The 15,583-nt window shown below is 38.8% G+C and overlaps 1 protein-coding gene across 1 annotated transcript in view; it reads right to left on the bottom strand.

Annotated features, from left to right (window-relative positions):
• The window catches only part of LOC128666683 (gastrula zinc finger protein XlCGF48.2-like), a 150,792-nt gene that overhangs the window by 72,199 nt on the left and 63,010 nt on the right, over positions 1-15,583 (bottom strand). The window lies entirely within an intron of this gene.

Raw genomic sequence — 15,583 nt, 5'->3', positions numbered from 1 at the left:
CACTTTACAAATTAATTCACATCACATTACAGTCTCTATACCTGACATGGGGACAATACACCATCAGTATTTTCTACAACCTCTATATCTAACATTGGGACAATACAGCACTGGTATTCCAACAGCTTTTATACCTGACATAAGGAGAATACAGCACTAGTATTCTAACAGACCCTATACCTGACATAGGGACAATACAGCACTAGTTATTCCAATGGCCCCTATACCTGACATGGGTACAATACAGCACTAGTATTCCAACAGCCCCTATACCTGACATGGTGATAATACAGCACTAGTATTCCAACAGCCCCTATACCTGACATGGGGCAATACAGCACTAGTATTTCAAGAGCCCCTATACCTGACATGGTGATAATACAGCACTAGTATTCCAACAGCTCCTATACCTGACATTTGGCAATACAGCACTTGTATTCCAACAGCCCCTATAATTGACATGGGGACAATACAGCACTAGTATTCCAACAGCTCCTATACCTGACATTTGGCAATACAGCACTTGTATTCCAACAGCCCCTATAATTGACATGGGGACAATACAGCACTAGTATTCCAACAGCCTCTTTACCTGACATGGGGACAATACAGCACTAGTATTCCAACAGCCCCTATACCTGACATGGGGACAATACAGCACTAGTATTCCAACAGCCCCTATACCTAACATGGTGACAATACTGCACTAGTATTCCAACAGCGTCTATACCTGACATGGGGACAATACATCACTAGTATTCCAACAGCGTCTATACCTGACATGGGGACAAAAACATTACAGTGTAATATAGTAGACACTTCTGATTACCCAAACTGTATGATGTGATATCCTGAAGAAACATTTAAGAGGGGAAAAGCAGATAACAATCCTTTGTCAGGTCAGCTTCATAATAACATCAAGTAGCAATAGTGAATCATGCTGAATCTCAGCAAATATAAATCAGGGTGTCCTAGACCTGTGGATTCCTCTGGTAAATATGTTAATGTGACCGGACACTAGTCAGCTCTGCAGAGACAACAGTAAAGGACGTTGTATTTATTAGCTACACGTACAATTGTCATAACTCACTAATGATCTTTAATATTTAGAATCAGCTGAACAACTTCATCCTGAAGCAACTTGATGTAAAGTCTTCATGAGGCGCTGAATTACTCACTAGATCAGGGCTGGACACATCTACTCAAAATACACATTTTTTTATATAGAGGTTGTGAGGTTATTCTCTGTCCTGCTGATTTCTATACACAGACCCAATAGCTACAGACACTCATGTAGCTGCTTGCAAGGTCATGGCCCCATGTCGTATACACACTGACAGTGCTGCTGTGTGGGCTGTGCACTGTGCAACATCTCTGAGCAGCTGATCTTGCTAAAGACCATTTACCCTCGGATTATCTGCATGGGAATTGTAGTTCTCATGTTGTGCACAATTAATAGCAGAAATGGGGACAATACAGAACATACACACAGTATAGTGATTTGAGACTAGAGGGGCAATGCCATGATCAGAATACTCTTTACCTCCACTGATTTATAAGGTACCAGCAGGGGGCAGGAGCCTCAAACTCTGTGCTATATCAAGCTTGCTCCTCTGGCACACATATTCTATTTAAAATAGCTAATCTGACAGTTTTAACCTCTATGTTGGCTAGACTATTAGCTAGACTATTAAGGTTATTAATATTTGTGTCTTATGCAGTGTTTGCAATGTTGTACATTGTTAAAAACACTGTTGCCATATAGTTCTACAGATGTGCACGCTCCTGAGTCAACCTAGGTATGCTCTCTGACAAATTCCTGCTGTCTATTAATCTCCTGGGAAACCAGGAAGTAGCAAAACTCCTCCCCAAACCCACTGCTGGACCATCAAATCCTCACCCCACACAAGCCAGGGAAGTCACTGAGCTCTCAATATCAATATACAGTTCATTTAAAGTGATGGTAAACTTTCCCCTTTGTATAAACAGATTCGGAATGTTAGTGATATTTAGATGGAGTTGAATTCATCAGTTGTAATGATGTTGCACTATAACTTACTTTTTAATGTAGCGTTGAAATTCAAATACCCTGCTGTAATAACTGTATAACTGGAAATTATATGTAATAACTGTATAACTGGAAAAGCACATTTTGCTATAGTAAGGAAAGCTTAACCCTATTGAATAAACTAGTTTCCAAGAGATAATATCAAGTAACTCGACCCCAAGGCCTGTACAGAAGGATCAAAGGCTACCAATGTAGATAAGACAGGTGAGACCTGCGCTCCTTCCTGAAGATAGAAAATCAAATGTCATAAAGCTTCAAAAGGACACAGGACAGGACAATGGCATCATAAATCTTCAAAGGGACTCAGACAAGGTCAGTCCTGAGATGGGTCACAAAGGTCAGATGGCATTAGGAAAACTCATTTCTTGGACCACAGCGACATCTACAGGCAGTTAACTCAACAGTTGAATTGTTATAAACCAGAAGATGAATGGATTTGATTGGCTGGGACTGTCTTCATGGTGTGGCTGTTTGGCTATAAATATGTTTTGAGAAGCAGCTTGAAAGAGAGGAAAAAGGAAGGACAAATACACCCAGGAAACAGAGAGACTTCATCTTCCTTTGCATGCACACATTATAGTGTAGATAGATTAGAAGAATAAAGCCTTGTATGTTAGACGCTTCTCTCACCACTCATGTATAGATCTGTAACTTAATAAATTCATCCTTTTATAAGACTGGTGTTAGTATCATTCTTTAAATAAGGTAAATGGTATATAAAGGAAAAGCCTGACACAGATTTAAGTCACTGACCCAATATTAGGAAAGGGGCTTTTTCACACCTGCGCTCTGGCGCCCACTTGAAAAGTATTTTTTTTGCTGGTGAGCTTAAGGTTTGAAATATTCTCCAATTGTCATTCTAGCTACAAAAAATGGTGCACAGCTAGAGCAATGACTGGAGAACAGTTCAAACCTTCAGCTTACAAAATAAATTTACTTATGAAGTGGCGGATTGCGGGGTATTTCATATCAACATTAAACAGTAAGTTATAGTGCATCTTCATTACAACTGATGACTTAAACTCCATCTAAAATATCACAAACATTCAGTTTCTGTTTACACAAAGGGGAAAATTTACCATCCCTTTAAAGACCTCTAGTGATAGAACTGTGCATTGTTAGGAGTGGAAGATTCGATCAGTACAACATTATAATCTGCTGATCTTTCACGGGGCTTAAATGGGCAGACTAGTGCCATCTATTCTGGTGCTCTGAGGCTGGCACCATTTACATGTCTATGGTGCCCATATAGGAACATATGAGGCCTCCTATTGGTGTGTACGTTCTGTGCATGTGCTTTATGTAAAAATCAGAAGCTGTATATATACGCTGAGACTGGCACTATGTATGTATGCTCCTGAACTAATCTCTCTGGGATATGATAAAGACTAAGCAGCCCTTTAAAAGAGATGATATTGAAAATTTGATTTTCAAAGTACAGGGTCTACAGAGCTATTAAATAGTTTGTTCTATAATGTCCCTTTAAAGGGACAGTCAACCATAGAATGGTTATTGTTTTAAAAACATAATTTATGCTTTTTTTTATTTTTTATTTCTTTATTTATATACCAATTCAAGCAGACAGTTCATATGACAATTAGAAAAATGCAACATAAAAGAAGAACATACAAAAATCACTTGTCATATATACCATAAAAATAATATCTTATATCCTCGTTTCTCCTAAACCAAGAAAAACGAGGCAAAAATGAAACAAGACTAGTAATCAACTAGCTAATATGCTACACTCTTATCGCTTGAATTGGAAATTTTCACAACCTTAATTTAAAATACACATAAGACTGGCCGCTAGTTCAGTTAACACAGCACAAGTCAAAATCGAGCAACACCGGCCCAATGGGACAAGACAAAATAACACAAAGAAAAAAAAGAGAGAGAAAAAAAAAAAAAAAAAAGAAAAATTTACTCCAGTCTATATAGTCTATATATACAGCTTCCTGTCAAGGACTTACTATCGACCCCTGGACAGAGACTTTGTATCGCCAGATTTATAGGTCATCTCTACTTATGTATCCTGCTTTGAGGAAAGGTTTCATTATTTCCTCTGTAAACTCAGCTGTCTGAATCTTAATAATCTTCCTCCATTTTGTAAAGAAGGCTTTAAACTGATTCACATTGCCGGGTTCTATATTCAGTTGTTCATATATCAGCTGACCAGTCACCTTCTGTCTGAATTCTGCTATGCTAGGGTATTTTTGAGCTTTCCAATACTGTAATATTAAATTCCGAGCTACTTGTATTATAGTCGTTATAAGCAGATATTCTTCTTTCTTAAATTAGTTTGGTAGCACAAAAAAAAAGTACTGAAGTAAGAGTAGGGGAAAAACTTTGTGTTAAGAATCTGTTTAACCAATATGCCACCTTTTTCCAATACTGTAATATCTTAGGGCAATACCAGAAACAATGTGTGATATCTGCCTGTGGTGCGTGACAGTGGAAGCAGTCTCCTTTGGAATTTTTATCCCATTTAGCCAATAATTTAGGGGTAATATATGCGTTGTTTATGATATAGCTATGTGTTTCCTTCCACCGCGTATACCTATCTCCAACTATTTCTATACTTTGTTTGATATTTATTTCTGTAATTTCTGGCAGAATCTTTTGCCATTTATTCTGTAGGTTCTCTAAATGTATCTTACCTAAGTTTTTCATAATCATTTTATACCATGTTGCAATTGAGAAAAAACCCGCCCTATAAATTTGAATACCTAATCCGACTATTCCTAACTCCCAATTACTATCTTGATTGTACGTTAAATGATTGTAAAATTGTCTTGCCTGAAGATAGCCAAAAAAGTGATGTCTCGGTAGACCAAATTCTTCTTGAATTTGTATGAATGATTTTATCAACCCGGTTCTTTTATCTAATAATTGTACTATGTACTCCAAGCCTGCATTTCTCCAAATATGAAATATTCCATAATTCAAGCCAGGTCCAAAATCTATATGTCCCAGAAACGTAAGATATTTGGATACCTTGTAATTGATATTGAGAGTATTGCAGAATTTTTGCCATGCCTTTACTACATTACTTATCATTCTCATATTTCGAATTTTTGGAGGTAATTTAGAAAATGGGATATGCAATATGTCTTTTAGGGAAAAGGGTTTTATTAAACTTTCTTCTATCTCTGGCGAGGAAAATTGACTTATTTGTGTGATCCAGTCAGCAGCTAATTTTACCATAGTAACCTGATTATATAATTTAATATTGGGCAAACCATATCCCCCAACCTCTTTATCAAGATACAGCAATCTTTTAGCTAGTCTGGCCCTTCCCTTTCCCCATAAAAAAGAGTTGCATTCTTTTTCATAATTCTTCAAGTCAGTATTTTTGAGAAAAATAGGTCAATTTTGCAATAAATATAATAGACGGGGGAATAAAAAAGTCTTCAAGATCGTGATTTTGGCTGATAAAGCTATGGGCAGTGGTCTCCATCCGTCTAAAAGCCTCTTACTTTCTTGAAAGAACTTTGAAAAATTTAAGCTATACCATAATCCTGGGTTATTACTTACATTTATACCCAAGTATTTAATTTGTTCTACCTCGTGAAAGGGATGCTTGATCCGCTGCCCACAGGGTTTTCTAATCCAAAGTATTTCTGATTTTCCATGATTGACCTTATAGCCAGAGAACGCACTAAATTCCTCTATTGATTCTAATAGTACTGGTATATTTTGTGATGTTCTAGGCACAAAAAGTATTATATCGTCTGCATATAGTGCCAGAGACACCCTGCCATCTCCTACCTTTACCCCCGGTAAGCTTTGTCTCAGACTTATGGCAAATGGTTCTAACGACAAGTTAAATAATAAGGGTGACAACGGGCACCCTTGTCTTGTTCCTTTTGTTAACCTTATTTTTGGCGACAGTTGACCATTTATTTGAAGGCAGGAGTATGGTGTATTGTAAATCAATTTCACAAAATTATAGAAATTCCCTGTTAGGCCAAATTGTGTTAGTGTGGTGAACAGGTGGTCCCAAGTAATTAAATCGAAGGCCTTTTCAGCATCTAATGTTATTAGGGCCGCGTCATTTTCACAGTTTTTTCCCTTAGCCTTAGTTTCATTCCAGTAATGATTTAAAGTCAGTAGAACTTTTCTTATATTTTTTGAAGCGTTTCTCCCTGGCATAAACCCTGATTGATCCTGATGGATCAGCTTATTTATGTACTTTTTTAGTCTGTCTGCGATTATTGATGTGAGTAACTTATAATCATTATTTAGTAATGATATTGGTCTGTATGCATTTGGATTTTCTGGATCTTTACCTTTCTTATATATTAATGTGACTGTGGATGCAAAAAACAGATCAGATCCTGAAGAGTTATCCCTATAGTACTGATTAAAGAGATCACTTAACGTGCCGGGTAGTTCATTTTTCAAAATTCTATAAAATTCTACTGGAATTTGATCTGGCCCTGGAGATTTATTCAGTTTGGCCTTTCCTATTTCTTTAATGATTTCCTCTTCTGCTATCGGTAAATTTAATTCCATTAATTCGTCTGGGTCTATTTTTGGTGGAGTAACTTTTCCCCAAAACTGTTCTTTTATCTTTTTATCACATGCTCCTACCATATTAATTTCCTTATAATATTCATACATTGCCTGTCTTATTTTACTCGCAGTTGTGTACCTTGTATCCCCAATTTTAATTGAGGTTAGATATCTTTTCTCAGCCTGCCTATTCTTCATTATTTTTGATAATACTTTAGCTGACCTTCCATGATGGCTGGTGAAAAAAGCGTTCATTTTTTTTTCCTGTTTAGCTATTTTTATTTTCAGGAAGTTCTCTCTTTCTGTCTTTGCCTTTATATAATCAGCCCAGCTTTTCTCATTAGGCGTACTAATATAGGCTTTGTACTTATTTTTTAATTGGTTTGCCAACTGCACATCTATTGCTGTGGTTTTTTTCCTCCATTTAACCATATAGGCCTTTATTTCTCCCCGGAGGACTGCCTTGGCAGCCTCCCAGAATATTTCGATCTTATGGTAATAATTTTTATTTTCATCATAGTATAGTTTCCATTTTTTTATTAAAAACCTATTAAAGTCACTATCCTGAACTAAGAATCTAGGGAAATAAAAATTATTAACACCACTCTTCTGCTTCCTAATCCCGTCTATCTCCAGACCTACAATTGCGTGGTCTGAGATTAGTATATCCTGGATCCTAGGATTAAGATCAAGTGAAAACATAGCTTCACTTATTAGAAAAAGATCTATCCGGGACATCGCTTTATGTGTCTTAGACTCGCATGTAAATGCTCTTGTATCTGGATTTTTTATTCGCCAAATATCAAAGAGATTCAACTTGCTACGAAAAGAGGCAAATAATTTTTCTTCCGATTTCCTACCTATCTGGGGGTAGCCCTGTCTAATTCTATCCACTATTGGGCTGGTTGTCATGTTGAAGTCCCCCGCAACAATCAAATTTTTATTGATATATGGAAATAGTTTAATATATATATTTTCCCAGAACTCTGGATCTAGCTCATTTGGGCCATATATATTACAAATTACTAAGTGTGTATTACCGTGTTCTACTTCAGCTATGATGTACCTCCCCTCTGGATCCTGTATTTGGTTAACAATTTTGTACATAAAGTTTCTTACAAATAATATTGCGACCCCTCTCTTGCGTTTCGGTCCAGGGGCGGATAGTATCTCACCTACCCAATTACATTTAAGTTTAACAATCTCCACTTCTTGCAGATGCGTCTCTTATATAAGAGCAATATCTGGTTTATTTTTTTTTAGCAATTTTAAAATTATACTCCTCTTTGCTGGGGAAGTTATTCCCCCAACATTCCATGACAGAATGTTAACTATTTTAAACTATGAAACTGGACTTCTGTCAGTAGAGCAGAGAAAAAAAAAAAAAAAGAGAAAAGAAAAAAACCTGTACAAACGATAAAAACTCTTTACTCTGCATACCATATCTCTGTACATCTAAACTCAACACCATCGTAAATTCAATACATTTGTGGTCTAAAAAGAATAGAACCTTTATAATGACCCTTAGGTAGTTGTTATTGATATCATACATTGCAAAAACTAAGCAGGGCAGCACCTCTAAACCTATATCTTCAGCTATAATGTGCTAATAAAATCTTGAGCTTCTTTTGCCGTTTTCAATGTCAAATTTTCATTATTAACTTTCAAACAAATTTTTGCTGGATATATAAGCCTCGCCTGTACACCTCTCTGTATTAAGGTTGTGCAATAGGGGGACATTTCCCTACGTTTCATTTGTGTTTCCATTGAGTAATCTTGAAACAGAAATATCCTATTCTGGCCTACCATTAGCGTACTTTTCTGTTTAAATTGTCTCATTATTGTAACCTTAGCTTGGAAGTTCAGGTATTTTATCATAATAGGTCTTGGTTTAATTGTACTTTCATGACCCGCTTTAGGTGGCCCTAATCTATGTGCCCTTTCTACCATGTACAATGAATCTGCCGTTTGCAAACCTAGTAACGTTGGCAGTTCTTGCGAGGCAAATTTATTTAGATCCTGGGGCATGATAGATTCTGGCAAACCAACTACTTTTATATTATTCCCGCGTGACTGATCTTCTAATTCCTCTACTTTAGCTTGAAGTTTTAATATTGTTACTTCCTGCGCTTTGACTTTCTTATCTTGTAATCCTGCCTGGTCCTCAAGATCGGAGACTCTTAATTCTACCTCTGCTATCCTTTTTGAAAATTGCCTAACCTCCTCCGTGAGGCCAGTTATATCATTTTTAATAGCATTAAATTGTGGCATTATTAAATCAGTAATTTGTTGCATAAGTGTCTGAGTCTCCTGCTTATCAGATTGTACTATTTGTGTCTCCATACTGGTTTCTAACTCCAAATTTTTTGTTGCTTTTTTATCGCGTTTAGTTGGCATTGCTGGCGATTTTTTTGCTTGTGTAATAAATCTATCCATGTGTTTGTGAGGGTGAACTTTCCCTATTTATACCCTATCGGTGTGGGTATAATTAATTAATCAAACCAATAAAGTGCCACAGAGTGTGTATATATATATATATATATATATATATATATATATATATATATATATATATATATATATATATACACATACACACACACATACGTACCCCTATATAGGCATACATATATAACCTTACATATACCTATACAGGTAGCCACCACAGGGTGAAGTATACATTGCCCCACCCTATCAGGGCAAGTGCAAGTGCAAATAAAGATAAACAAAAGAACAAACAAAAAAAAAAAGTGCTAAAAAATAAAAAGGCAAAAAGAGCAAGTGGAAAAAAAAACAGGAAAAAAACGATATAAACGCTGAATTCAGCTTCAGTGAAATGTGTTAGACGCCAGCCCTTGTTATTTCAAATTTTCCTAAAACCTCTTTTGGTGCAAATTTATCAGAGCTAGAATACACAGAAACTTTTGAAATATCAGAGGGTGGAGAACACTAACTCCTATGGTTTATAGGCATATAATCAAGCAGATAAGTAGTATATATTTGACCCTATCATCAAACACCACAGGTTACCCTCTTTTTCTTGCAAAACTACAAATAAAAAAGACAGTATCCCCAATCTTTCTAGCCCAGCTTTGACAGAGTATTTTGTTAGCTTGTACCCTGATACATTGTAGAAAATATTTTCTTATATTCCAAGTTTAGACCAAGCTCACAAATAACACATGCATGTCCATATTCAGGTATCACTGTTCCTGTGTTAGCCTGAGCTCTGTAGGTCAGTAATATTTGCAACAAACAGCAACACCAAAAGAACACTTCTCCCAGACAAGGCAGTTCCTCAAAATGTCTAAAATTGTTACAAAGTTACTTATCTCAGGCTCGTATTATAATCCGCTCTTGGATAGCTTCTGTCCCCAGTTATAAGTGGTATCGGATTAACATACAGATTTTAGTCTTTTTAGGCCCTTTAACATCAAACACCCCTTTCAGATAAGCAACTGTATAAACAGAAAATGTCAAATAAAAAGTACCTTCTCTTTTCTTATTTATATCCAGTTGTCGACCGGGGCCTTTCTTTCTCTATGGGGTTGATGGCTTGCTTGCTGTTGGAAAATCGTCAATTGCTTGCCCCGGGGATAACAGAATAGTACCTGTTACTTTGTTTTTTCCCCAACGGGTATGTACCCTCCGTGTGCCTCGCTCACTTGGGCCGGGTCTTGTCTCCGCTTCTCTCTGTTTCCTCCGGGGCCACCGCAGGCTGTGTCAGCCAGGAGCCCTCAGGTGCAGCTCGCCTCCGCGACGTCTCCACTCTATGCCGCACCGGTATTGCTGCCCTCGATCACTCCTTCTCTCTGTTTCCTCCGGGACCACCGCAGGCTGTGTCAGCCAGGAGCCCTCAGGTGCAGCTCGCCTCCGCGGCGTCTCCACTCTATGCCGCACCGGTATTGCTGCCCTCGATCACTCCTTCTCTCTGTTTCCTCCGGGACCACCGCAGGCTGTGTCAGCCAGGAGCCCTCAGGTGCAGCTCGCCTCCGCGGCGTCTCCACTCTATGCCGCACCGGAATTGCTGCCCTCGATCACTCCTCAGACCAGCTCTACAGGCGTCCACACTGGGTAGAACACCAAGCCTGCGTTCTCTTCCGGTCCTCAGCTTCTCCGAATTACTCAATGGCTTTGTGTCCTCACACTGACACCGGCACTTCACGGTCCTTGTTATGGTGCCGTCTCATCCAGGTAAGAGGTCGGTGCTTCAGTTTTAGTACTAGTTCTCCGCTTGTAGAGATAGGTAGGCAGAGCAGCTTCTGCCACGAAGCTTAATTAGGCATATAAGGACCTCTGCATCTGGGACCGGGTGGTCCGTTATCCAAGCCGGTATTAGCCGGCAAAGGCGTCCTATGATGTGGGGAGTTGTTGCTAGGCCCAGCGAGCCTAGTGGAGAGTCTTTGCAGCGTGCTCACTCTCCTTCCTCCAACCGGAAGTCCCCAGAGTGCCAACATAATTTATGCTTACCTGATAAATTTATTTCTCTTGTAGTGTATCCAGTCCACGGATCATCCATTACTTGTGGGATATATTCCCTTCCCAACAGGAAGTTGCAAGAGGATCACCCACAGCAAAGCTGCTATATAGCTCCTCCCCTCACATGTCATATCCAGTCATTCGACCGAAACAAGACGAGAAAGGAGAAACCATAGGGTGCAGTGGTGACTGTAGTTTAATTAAAATTTTAGACCTGCCTTAAAAGGACAGGGCGGGCCGTGGACTGGATACACTACAAGAGAAATAAATTTATCAGGTAAGCATAAATTATGTTTTCTCTTGTTAAGTGTATCCAGTCCACGGATCATCCATTACTTGTGGGATACCAATACCAAAGCTTAAGTACACGGATGATGGGAGGGACAAGGCAGGAGCTTAAACGGAAGGAACCACTGCCTGAAGAACCTTTCTCCCAAAAACAGCCTCCGAAGAAGCAAAAGTGTCAAATTTGTAAAATTTTGAAAAAGTGTGAAGCGAAGACCAAGTCGCAGCCTTGCAAATCTGTTCAACAGAGGCCTCATTTTTAAAGGCCCAGGTGGAAGCCACAGCTCTAGTAGAATGAGCTGTAATCCTTTCAGGGGGCTGCTGTCCAGCAGTCTCATAGGCTAAGCGTATTATGCTTCTAAGTCAAAAGGAGAGAGAAGTTGCCGAAGCATTTTGACCTCTCCTCTGCCCAGAGTAAACGACAAACAGGGCAGATGTTTGACGAAAATCTTTAGTTGCCTGTAAGTAGAACTTCAAGGCACGGACTACGTCCAGGTTATGTAAAAGACGTTCCTTCTTTGAAGAAGGATTAGGGCACAATGACGGGACAACACTCTCTTGATTGATATTCCTGTTAGAAACCACCTTAGGTAAAAACCCAGGTTTAGTACGCAGAACTACCTTGTCTGAATGGAAAATCAGATAAGGAGAATCACAATGTAAGGCAGATAACTCCGAGACTCTTCGAGCCGAGGAAATAGCCATCAAAAACAGAACTTTCCAAGATAAAAGTTTAATATCAATGGAATGAAGGGGTTCAAACGGAACTCCTTGAAGAACTTTAAGAACCAAGTTTAAGCTCCACGGAGGAGCAACAGTTTTAAGCACAGGCTTAATCCTAACCAAAGCCTGACAAAATGCCTGGACGTCTGGAACTTCTGCCAGACGCTTGTGCAAAAGAATAGACAGAGCAGAGATCTGTCCTTTTAAAGAACTAGCTGATAAGCCTTTGTCCAAACCCTCTTGGAGAAAGGACAATATCCTAGGAATCCTAACCTTACTCCATGAGTAACTCTTGGATTCGCACCAATAAAGGTATTTACGCCATATCTTATGGTAGATTTTCCTGGTAACAGGCTTTCGTGCCTGTATTAAGGTATCAATAACTGACTTGGAGAAGCCACGCTTTGATAGAATCAAGCGTTCAATCTCCATGCAGTCAGTCTCAGAGAAATTAGATTTGGATGATTGAAAGGACCTTGTATTAGAAGGTCTTGCCTCAGAGGTAGAGTCCATGGTGGACAGGACGACATGTCCACTAGGTGTGCATACCAGGTCCTGCGTGGCCACGCAGGCGCTATCAGAATCACTGATGCTCTCTCCTGCTTGATCTTGGCGATCAGTCGAGGGAGCAGAGGAAACGGTGGAAACACATAAGCCAGGTTGAAGAACCAAGGAGCTGCTAGAGCATCTATCAGCGTCGCTCCCGGGTCCCTGGACCTGGATCCGTAGCGAGGAAGCTTGGCGTTCTGGCGAGACGCCATGAGATCCAGTTCTGGTTTGCCCCAACGATGGACCAGTTGAGCGAAAACCTCCGGATGGAGTTCCCACTCCCCCGGATGAAAAGTCTGGCGACTTAGAAAATCCGCCTCCCAGTTCTCCACGCCTGGGATGTGGATTGCTGACAAGTGGCAAGAGTGAGACTCTGCCCAGCGAATTAATTGAAGAAATAAACTAAGTATAAAACACCACTCCTCTCACGACCTCCTATCTATGTTGAGGGTTGCAAGAGAATGACTGGATATGACATGTGAGGGGAGGAGCTTTATAGCAGCTTTGCTGTGGGTGATCCTCTTGCAACTTCCTGTTGGGAAGGGAATATATCCCACAAGTAATGGATGATCTGTGGACTGGATACACTTAACAAGAGAAAGATAGATAATCCCTTTATTATTCATTCCCCAGTTTTGCATAACCAACACAGTTATATATTTTTTTTTTAAACATATTTTTTTTCCTTTATTGAGGAATTCACAAACATATACAGCTTCATCTTCAACATTGAGCATTCCGAAGACAATGAAAATATCAGCATTACATAAGTCATCACCTAAACAATCTTACTTATAAAAAAGAAAAAAAAAAGAACACAATAATGATAGCTGACAACAATGCATATAATATCACCTTGGAATCTCAAACCAAGTCTGCTCCTCTAATTTCCCTCATTATTGGAGATCCATACATACATAAAAACAAAAAGGGAGAAAAAATGAGAAAAAAAAAAAAAAGGGAAAAACTAGAGAAGAGATGAAGAAGGACCTATACTAACTCTCTTTCCTCCACCCGGGGCCTCCACCCCTTCGCCTCAAAGAAACCATTGTCTCCAGAGATCAGGGTAGCTCTCTGATAAAATTAATTGTGGAAAAACCGGTGAGTTACGAAAAAATTTTAGTATCTGTAACTGAACCTCACTAGGTCTACTCATAATTACCTTATCCCATTTAGCAAAGTATTTTAATAATTTATGTTCCTCGAATATTAGCGGATCATATACTTCTAATAACATCTGATAATAAACATTATTTATAACTGACGCTATAGTAGGAGCATTTTTCTCCTTCCATGCTTTGAGTATCATCTGTCTGACTAAAAGAATTAGAGTATTAATCAAGGGCTTATTATATGTTTTGTTCGACACCAAGAAGAAGATGGTCAAGGGCTTTATTACAATTCTATCTGGCAGAAATCTGTTCAACCAATATTCCGCTTGCTTCCAAAGTTTGATCATTTTCGGGCAGGCATAGAACATATGGAAAATGTCTGCTGACGGAAAGTTACATCTATAACAAGACATATCCCCCTTCCATTTAGCCATCTTACTAGGCGTTAAATAGGCCCTATTAAGAAGCTTACAATGAGATTCTCTGACTGCCATACTGCTTGAAAATTTCCTTGCCCTATCAAAGCTCTGCTGGAAGTGACCCCTGTCCAATTCAGGAAAGTCAAGTTTCCAGATGGAAAAAAGGTTATCCACCTTCATCTCTGCCTCCTTTAATGACAACAATCTATACATATATGATATAGAATGGTTACCCTGTAAGAATCTGTTAATAACAGAATCAAGTGGACCCAAGGTCCAGGGATCCTCAACCATAGGTTTCTTACTGTAATAGAAGTGTCTTATTTGTAAATAAGCATAGAAGGATTTTTTATCCAACTGAAATTCTCTAGTTAATAATTCAAATGATTTTATATGATTCGAGACTGGATCTACTACTTGCTTCAGAAACCTCAGCTCATTGGCATCCCAATTCCTAAAGGCTGAGGATTCACAGCCCCCCTTAAAATCGGGATTACCCCTGATCGGTAAGTAGCGAGAAAGTGTATTTTCTATATTTAATAATTTACAGATTTTATGCCACGCTAAAATAACATTATAGAAGGTGTGTTTTAATAGAAAATCCCGTACCTTTGCTGGGTGGGCGGTGTGTAACAATGCCTTAAGGGCAAATGGCGCTATGATACCCCCTTCTACATCGGAACTAGCAATAAAGTCTGCTCCTGTAAGCCAATCCAGAGCAATTCGGCCAAGACATGCCAGATTATAGTTTGTTAGATTAGGTAGAGCTAATCCACCCAAATCTTTGGGGTGCATTAACCTTGATAATGAGATACGGGGTTTTTTTGGTGCCCAGAGAAAGATGGAACAAGCCGAATTAAACTTTTTAATATCAGCCCTCTTCAGGAATGAGGGGATATTCTGAATAAAAAATAATAATTTTGGAAGCGTCCGCATTTTGATCAATGCTATTTTGGCAGAGAGTGACAGGGGGAGTTTACTCCATTTCTGGAATTCGGCTAGACAGCTTCTCCAAATGGGAGCAAGATTCATATGGTACCATTGCTCTGGGTTTGCTGAAAGATTTATTCCCAGATATTTGATGGATTTATCAATTACTTTGAAGGGATTTTGAGTAGAACTCTTTCTATTCTTTATGATCCAAAGAATCTCGGACTTGGATAGATTTATTCTATACCCAGCAAATTTACTGAATTCTGATAAAATATTAGTTAAGATTGGGATGTTTTTAGCAGAGTTTCTTATATAGAAAAGAATATCATCTGCATAAAGTGAGAGTGTAACTTTATGTTGTTTTATTCTTATACCTTCCAAAATCTCTCGGCTCTTCACCGCCAGAGGTTCGATGGCAATATCAAATAATAATGGCGAAAGAGGGCACCCCTGTCTTGTTCCCTTATGCAATATTATTGGATCGGATAACAAATTAT

This window comes from Bombina bombina, chromosome 7 (assembly GCF_027579735.1).
Source record: "Bombina bombina isolate aBomBom1 chromosome 7, aBomBom1.pri, whole genome shotgun sequence".
In the NCBI taxonomy this organism is placed as follows: Eukaryota; Metazoa; Chordata; class Amphibia; order Anura; family Bombinatoridae; genus Bombina; species Bombina bombina.
The sequence above is the reverse complement of the archived record's forward strand: the minus strand, read 5'-3'. Positions and strand labels throughout refer to the sequence as shown.